Raw genomic sequence first — 6,838 nt, 5'->3', positions numbered from 1 at the left:
AAAAAAAAAAAAAAAAATCATTGTTTTTACTCTGCATCACCTATGTGATGACTACACTCTATTGAAATGAAATATAACAATATTTCTCAATTCAGAAAACTCAACAATACTAATTAGCTTTGGGCTGAGTACAATTTAGGCCTTTAAAACAAGTGAACAAAGTAATTTCCAAAAGAAATAACTTATAAACTCTAAAACTCAGTATCCAAATATCAAAAGGATGATCAAAAAAAGAATCTGAATCATAATTATTATATGTGACTGAGTTATGAAACACTTGAAGTATATAAGACTCAAGTTTTACATCTTAAATCAGCTACAGGTTGAACTCAATTTTTAAACTATTATGAGATACAACTTACAATACATTAATAGTGCAATCAGATTTTTCTATTTTAATAGTTCTGATTCTTTTGGGATGGTTTGACTTCAATACTTACTGAAGTTACTTATTTCAGCCTATTATTTATTTATTTACTTATTTATTTTTGGTTGAGGCAAGGTCTGTGCTATATAGTTCAGGATGGTCTTGAACTCACTATATAGCCCAGGTAGGTCTTGTATTCAGTGATCTGCCTGCCTCCTTAGCCTTCCAAGTACCGGGATTACAGGCATACGCCCTGCCTATCATATAAAGGCCAACAGATATTAAGACTACTTTGCTTGCTTATTAACCTTTGATTATTTTGATTGTAAAAGGGTATTGTGTCAGGAAATTTTTGGTTCTGTTATTTATCATGGTGCTGGGGGCTCAAACCCAGTGCCTCATAAATACTAAGTAAGTTCTCTACTACTTAGCCACATGCTCAGTCCCATATGTATACTTTTATTCAGTCAATTTATTTCTTGGAATAATGCTGCTCTACAATAGCAATATCTAATAATAACATAAGGCCAGTGGTTGAGAATGTAATTCAGTGTGCACATTTAGCATGCTCAAGGCCAAGTTCAATTCACAGCACCAAAAAGTTTACAAAAAGGTAATTAAAAGGGGCCAGGAGATGGCTCAGTAGAATAAGTGCTTGCCTGGCAAATGCAAGGGCCTGAGTTCAATCCCTAGTTCCACCAAAAAAATAAAATTAAAAAAAAGATTAATTTTAGTAATATATTTTATTTACTTCAAAATATCCAAAATCTCAATATATTTCAGTATGAAAACTGAAATATTAGAGAATTTTATGTTAAGTATTTGAAATTTCCTGTGTATTTTATACTTATAAAACAACTGAAGTCACATTACTTCCATCTGAAGTCCTCAACTACCACACATGGCTACTGAGTAGTACTGAACAGTACAACTCCAGATTACTAAAGATTATAAAGTAACACTCAAAACTAACTTTTTATTAAGAATGTTGATGTTGGGCCAGGGAGATGGCTCAATAGAATAAGCGCTTAAGGGACTGAGTTCAATCCCCAGCTCCACAAAAAAAAAAAGAAGAAAAGAATGTTGATGTAAAAGTTACACTTAACTTCCATAAAATGAGAAAACTTGTAACATTCAAGAGCAGGGATGCAAAACATCAATTTGTTTTTAATTTTCAGTACCTTTAGCCCATATGCTTCCTTTTGCCATCACTATGAAACTGAAATTTCAGTCACCAATCCAGCCAAAATGATAAGTACTTATTATAACCTTGTTAAAAGTTTATTTAGCATTCTTAGCTATCATATACAATTCACAAGAAGTCTAAGTCTATTTTTTAATATAAAATCCTGAGTATAAGCAAATTTAAAAAGTAGAAAATGAATTAATAAAAATAAATGAACAGGGGCTGGGGATATAGCTCAGTGACTTAGGTGCATGCCTGGCAAGCACAAGGTCCCGAGTTCAATCCCTGACACCACAAAAAATAAAAAAATTAAAAAAAATAAATGAACAAAGGACAAGTCTTCTTACATGTCAGGTTAACACAGCCATAATGACAGATCAGGAGTAACTTAAAAGATTCAGTAATGAAAAAAAAAAAAAAAAAAGATTCAGTAATGAGCACATGCACTGAGCTCCTCACAGAATAAAAGCTTGTTTCAATCACTCCATCTCCTTTTTCTAAACATGACTGGACATTTTGTCCTAGCAACTTTCCAAACTCTACAGTGAGAAAAGATGAATATCCAAATCAACAGAAACGGCAATATTGAAAAAAAACTTTAACAGGATGTGTTGGCCTCTACTTCTTAAAAAATTGGAAGGTGGTAATGCCAGCACTGGGGAGCTGAGCCAGAATGATCGTTACAAGTTCAAGACCAGCCTTGGTTACAAAGTGAGCTCAAGGCCACGCTGAACTGCACAGCAAGACCCTGTCTTAAAATGACAAAAAATAGAAAAAGGAATTGGAATGTGGAAGTAAACAACTTGAGTTAGGGATATGAGGTTAGAATAGGATATGAGGTTAGAATAAGTACCATAAGTACTTATGAACTATTCTTAATGACTTAAAAAGCCTTTACTAAGTCTGCATATATTTAACCACAAAATGGTTGCACTGACTAAAATATTTCTTTGCTTTTGGTGAAATTATGTCGCTGTAGTGTAGCAACATTAGCTTTCTCAAGTTAATCACAAGTTCCTATTGCAACTTGATAGTGTGACTAACACAAAAATGGGAATAAGATTCCTTTATCTCAGGATACAGTCATTCTAATCATAGTGGATGGATAGGTGAATAAAAATTGCAAATAAGTGACTTAGGTAAGCGGACAGTAGGAATTAAAATGAGAAACCAGGTGGACTTTATGAAAACAAAACAGGTTGAGAATCACTACATTAGATCTTTATAACAATGATTACTTGAGACTATTTTGGTGTGAAGGTTGTATCTGCCGGTATTTTAAAACTCTGCTGATTTGATGGATGGAAATGACAGCTACTCTCATCTCCCTTCCAGAAACCTAGAACAGAAAAAAGTACAGCTGCTTTTCTGAGAAACAAAGATGCTTTCTACCATTCTTCTAAGATGGTGGAAGAGTCTCCTCAAGAGGCTTCCCCAAGGGGGGTAAAAACAAAAAGAAAGAATGGAAGAAGAAAGGCACAGCAGAATTCCCTGGCTGTGTTTCATGCCATTCCTTCTAGTCACATACCCAGTGTAACCATTCCGGTCCGGCCAATCTCCCTCCTGCGAGGTTAAGCCCTCCCAGGGCATTGTTTGGCCAGGGTCCCTATTTACACCACTCAGATCGCCTCCACCGTCCCGGAGTTAGGAGTCTCGGGAAGCCCAGGCAGAAAGAGAAAAGGCTGGGAGAGGACCTGATTTCCACAACGTCTTCCAAAGCCTCTTAGTAACTAGGAGGAGAGGGAGAAGGAAGCCTGGCCTTTCCTTGGGTGGGTTCCTCATGGCCAGAGGCGTCCCCTGGGCCAGGGCCGAAAGGTGGCCATTTGAGCTGGTCGCTCCGCATCGAAAAGCCCTACCCGTGAGGGGCCTTCTTCAGGCCCCGGTTCGGTCCGAATGTCAGGTGCGGCCCTCCGTCCCCAACCCGCAGGACCCCGGCGGCGACAGTGTACAGGCCCCCGGGCTGCGACAGGCCCCCTCCCGTCCGCTGGGGACCCGGCACCGGGGTTGGGGCCCGAGCCGCATCGTGCCCGCCCCCGCCCTACCTGAGGGGGCCCGGGCGGGGTCGCTAAGGGCCGCTCCCGGGAGCCCCGCGACGGCGCGGCTCGGCGATGGAGGCGCCTCGTCTCGCCGCGGCAGAGCTCGGCGGCGGTTTCACGGCCTCAAACTCCATCGGGAGCTACAGGGACAGCCCCGTTGGCGGCGGCAAAGGCCGCGACGGGGCCTCCTCCTCCTCCCTCCCCCTTCTTCTCCTCCTCCTCTTCACCACGGAGGCGGACCTGAAGGATCCCGATTTGGTTCTCGCGAGAAGATACTGCCCACTTCACGCGAGATTACGTGTGCCCGGGAGTTGGGGAGTGGAAAAGAAGCGTAGTTACCTTCACCACCTAAAATGCTCGCACGAATCCCTCCCCTGTCATGTGACAAGGGAGTCCCAGAGTACTGTGGGAGATGTTGTGAGGCGAGCAAGACATGTCGAAGGGACTGATGGGAAACTCCCCGCACTTAGATTTGCGTCTTGAACCTTCTTGCTAGACGCGGATTTAAGCCAGTGTCAGAATACCACCAGGAAGAGCGTGTTATCTGTTGCGCAGAATCTAATGGGTCTATGTTAATCTTACTTCACTGTCTTCTAAACGAATTAACATAGATACCGAGTAATCTCCCGATTACAAATCACGAAAAACATTAAAATGAAGAAGTGTATTTGGCAGACACTTCCCACCTATCTAATCTCTTTATTGAAAACTTGTTAGCCTCAAGCTAAGAATCAAAATTTAATCGCAAAAATTTGGCATTATGTAGCAAACATTTCTTGAAGGCTTTCTCAAAGCCAAGTTTAACATAGAAATTAGTTTTTACAAATGAAAAAGACTTACCATCTACATTTACCATCTACCATATATAAGGCCCTATTTAGGTGTTTTAAAAGTATTTGTTTTACTTACATTTCATTTACTTAATGAAATAATTATATAAGGCAGATAATATATACGCTGCTACTGATAAGAAACTTAAGAGAATGAGCCATGACATAAATTCAAAACACTTTTCAAGGTGAAACCATATGCATAACAGATCTACAGAAGTCGAATATAAATTAAATATGGAAAAGTAACATAATAACATACGGCTATTAGTACTTGTGTAAGGAAAAGTCACCGGTTTTGGAAAAGAATTTTTTTTTAATGTATTTGGTACAGGTTCTCACTACATAGCTTGGCCTCTAGTGATTCTGTTTTCAGCCTCCCCAACGCTGAGATTACAGGCATGTGCCTCCACACCTGGTGCAGGTGGCCCAACCAGCGGGCCCCAGGGGTGGGGCCTACGTGGCCTGTGGTGCTGGGGATTGAACCCTGGTTCCTGCACTTGCCTAAGCAAGCACTTAATCCATTGAGCTATCTTACCTGCCCTGGAAAAGTTTATTTGCCCCATTAGATATTTTCCCCATGCAATAGCCATATTCCAATAATTAGTGATTCATTTTTGTACTTTCAGGTGGAAAATGGTGAGTGGTTTTATATACATGTTTTCCAACTAATTGTATTTGTGTAATTTTATATTCCATTAGGTATACGATATATTTACATCCAAAAGACAATAATGTATTTTTCAAAAGTGGATTGATCACATTTAAAGTTATAATCCCACCCTTCTGCAGCACTATACCCACATTGTCTCTTTCAAAATCTGACATACATTAATTTTACTTATCTGTGTACTGTCTCCCTCTACTAGAATGTAAATTTCATGAAGACAGGGATTTTTGTCTACCTAATTTCTAGTAGGGTCTCAGTAGGTATTCCTGAAATTAATAACCAGGGAAAATGGTGTCCTTTAAAATTCATAAATGTAGGGATTGGTGATGTGGATCAGTGCTAGGGTTTTTATTTGCATGCATAAGGCCCTGGGTTGGATTCCCCAGCACTGTACACACACAAAATTCACATATACAGCCAGTAGGGGTGGTGCTCCACTGTGATCACAGCAATCAGGCTGAGGCAACAGCTTGGCTGCAAGTTAGAGGCCAGCCTGGGCTACATAGTGAGTTCAAGTCCACCCTGTACTACATAGCAAGACTTTGTCTCCAAAAAGAAAGAAACAGAGAAAGAAAGAAGAAAACAATTTCACAAACACAGGGAAAAGATTAATATTTTCTGTTCTTACCTCTGGTTTATTATTTCTTATGTAAACATGTAAAACAGTTACATCCAAGGAAAAAGGACAAGGATTTTCGCTTTAACAACTACCTTTCCAAAATCTTTTATATATGTAAATGCAAGAAGGGGCTGAACTCAAAAGACATTACATTTTTCTGTCATATCTGAAACAAAAGCAAAGTATTTTCATGAATAAATTTTGCATTTTACTTTGCCATACCTGCACGTTAAGATTTCATGTTTCTGAAATATTTTAGACACATCATGCAAACAGATAGTCTCCTAGGAATGTCTTGTGATTACTGTGTGCTACTTACTTACCAGGAATAAATAATATAAATAACAACTATCACTTACAAAATGCCTTCTCTGCACACAAAAATCTCAAAAGTGCTCAAAAAAATCATACAACAATCGGACAAGGCACACATAAACATTGCTCCAACTAAAATTCTTATCAAGCACTCAAGATATATACCAGTTCCTAGAAAGTCAAGAGTTATTTTTGTTTGGTTTTCTTTTTCTTTTTTCTCTTTTTTTTTTTTTTACCATTTTCTCCCATCCTTAGCCCTCCCCTCCACTATTTTTTCATCCTAGGAAGCAAAAATAAGAAAAATACCTTAATCACAAACTATCTCTGCAAGGGAAATATTTTCACAACTATCAATGGCCACTGCTATGAAGGGGAAAGGAAATGAAACTCTAAACTGTTATCAAGTTAAAAAAAAAAACAAGTTAAAGAAAAATTTTTCTCTTCATGAGTGCGTGAATAGTAACATCCACAAGCACACAGCTCTCCTCTTTTCCTTCCCCCCTTTTTCCTCAGGAAAAAATTAAATATAAAATAGTTTTACTCCTGGAAAGGAGCTTAAAAATGATTGAGATTAAAGTTATTATACATATAAAATAATGTTCAAGGACCTGCCCAATACCAGTAATTACTGACCTAGATTTATGAAGTCAGTTCTCTCATCAAATATGAGAGCTGCAATTTTTAAAAAAATCTCTCCCAGATTTAAAATTCAATAGAGAATATCTTTTCCACAAAAGTATCACAAAAAACTGTATTTAACGTTTATAACAATGAGGGATTCTTCACAAAATTCTTATAAATGATACAAAGTATAT

The 6,838-nt window shown here is 38.6% G+C and overlaps 1 protein-coding gene across 1 annotated transcript in view; it reads right to left on the bottom strand.

Annotated features, from left to right (window-relative positions):
* Window positions 1–3,810, bottom strand: part of Rc3h2 (ring finger and CCCH-type domains 2) — a 63,760-nt gene extending 59,950 nt beyond the window's left edge. Inside the window, exon 1 of the mRNA XM_004641627.2 lies at window positions 3,596–3,810. The gene's annotated coding sequence lies outside the window, so the exon portion shown is untranslated. The remainder of the gene's footprint in view (window positions 1–3,595) is intronic.
* Between the last annotated feature and the right edge of the window lie 3,028 nt (window positions 3,811–6,838).

This window comes from Octodon degus, unplaced genomic scaffold (assembly GCF_000260255.1).
Source record: "Octodon degus isolate 3935 unplaced genomic scaffold, OctDeg1.0 scaffold00138, whole genome shotgun sequence".
Lineage (NCBI taxonomy): Eukaryota > Metazoa > Chordata > Mammalia > Rodentia > Octodontidae > Octodon > Octodon degus.
The sequence above is the reverse complement of the archived record's forward strand: the minus strand, read 5'-3'. Positions and strand labels throughout refer to the sequence as shown.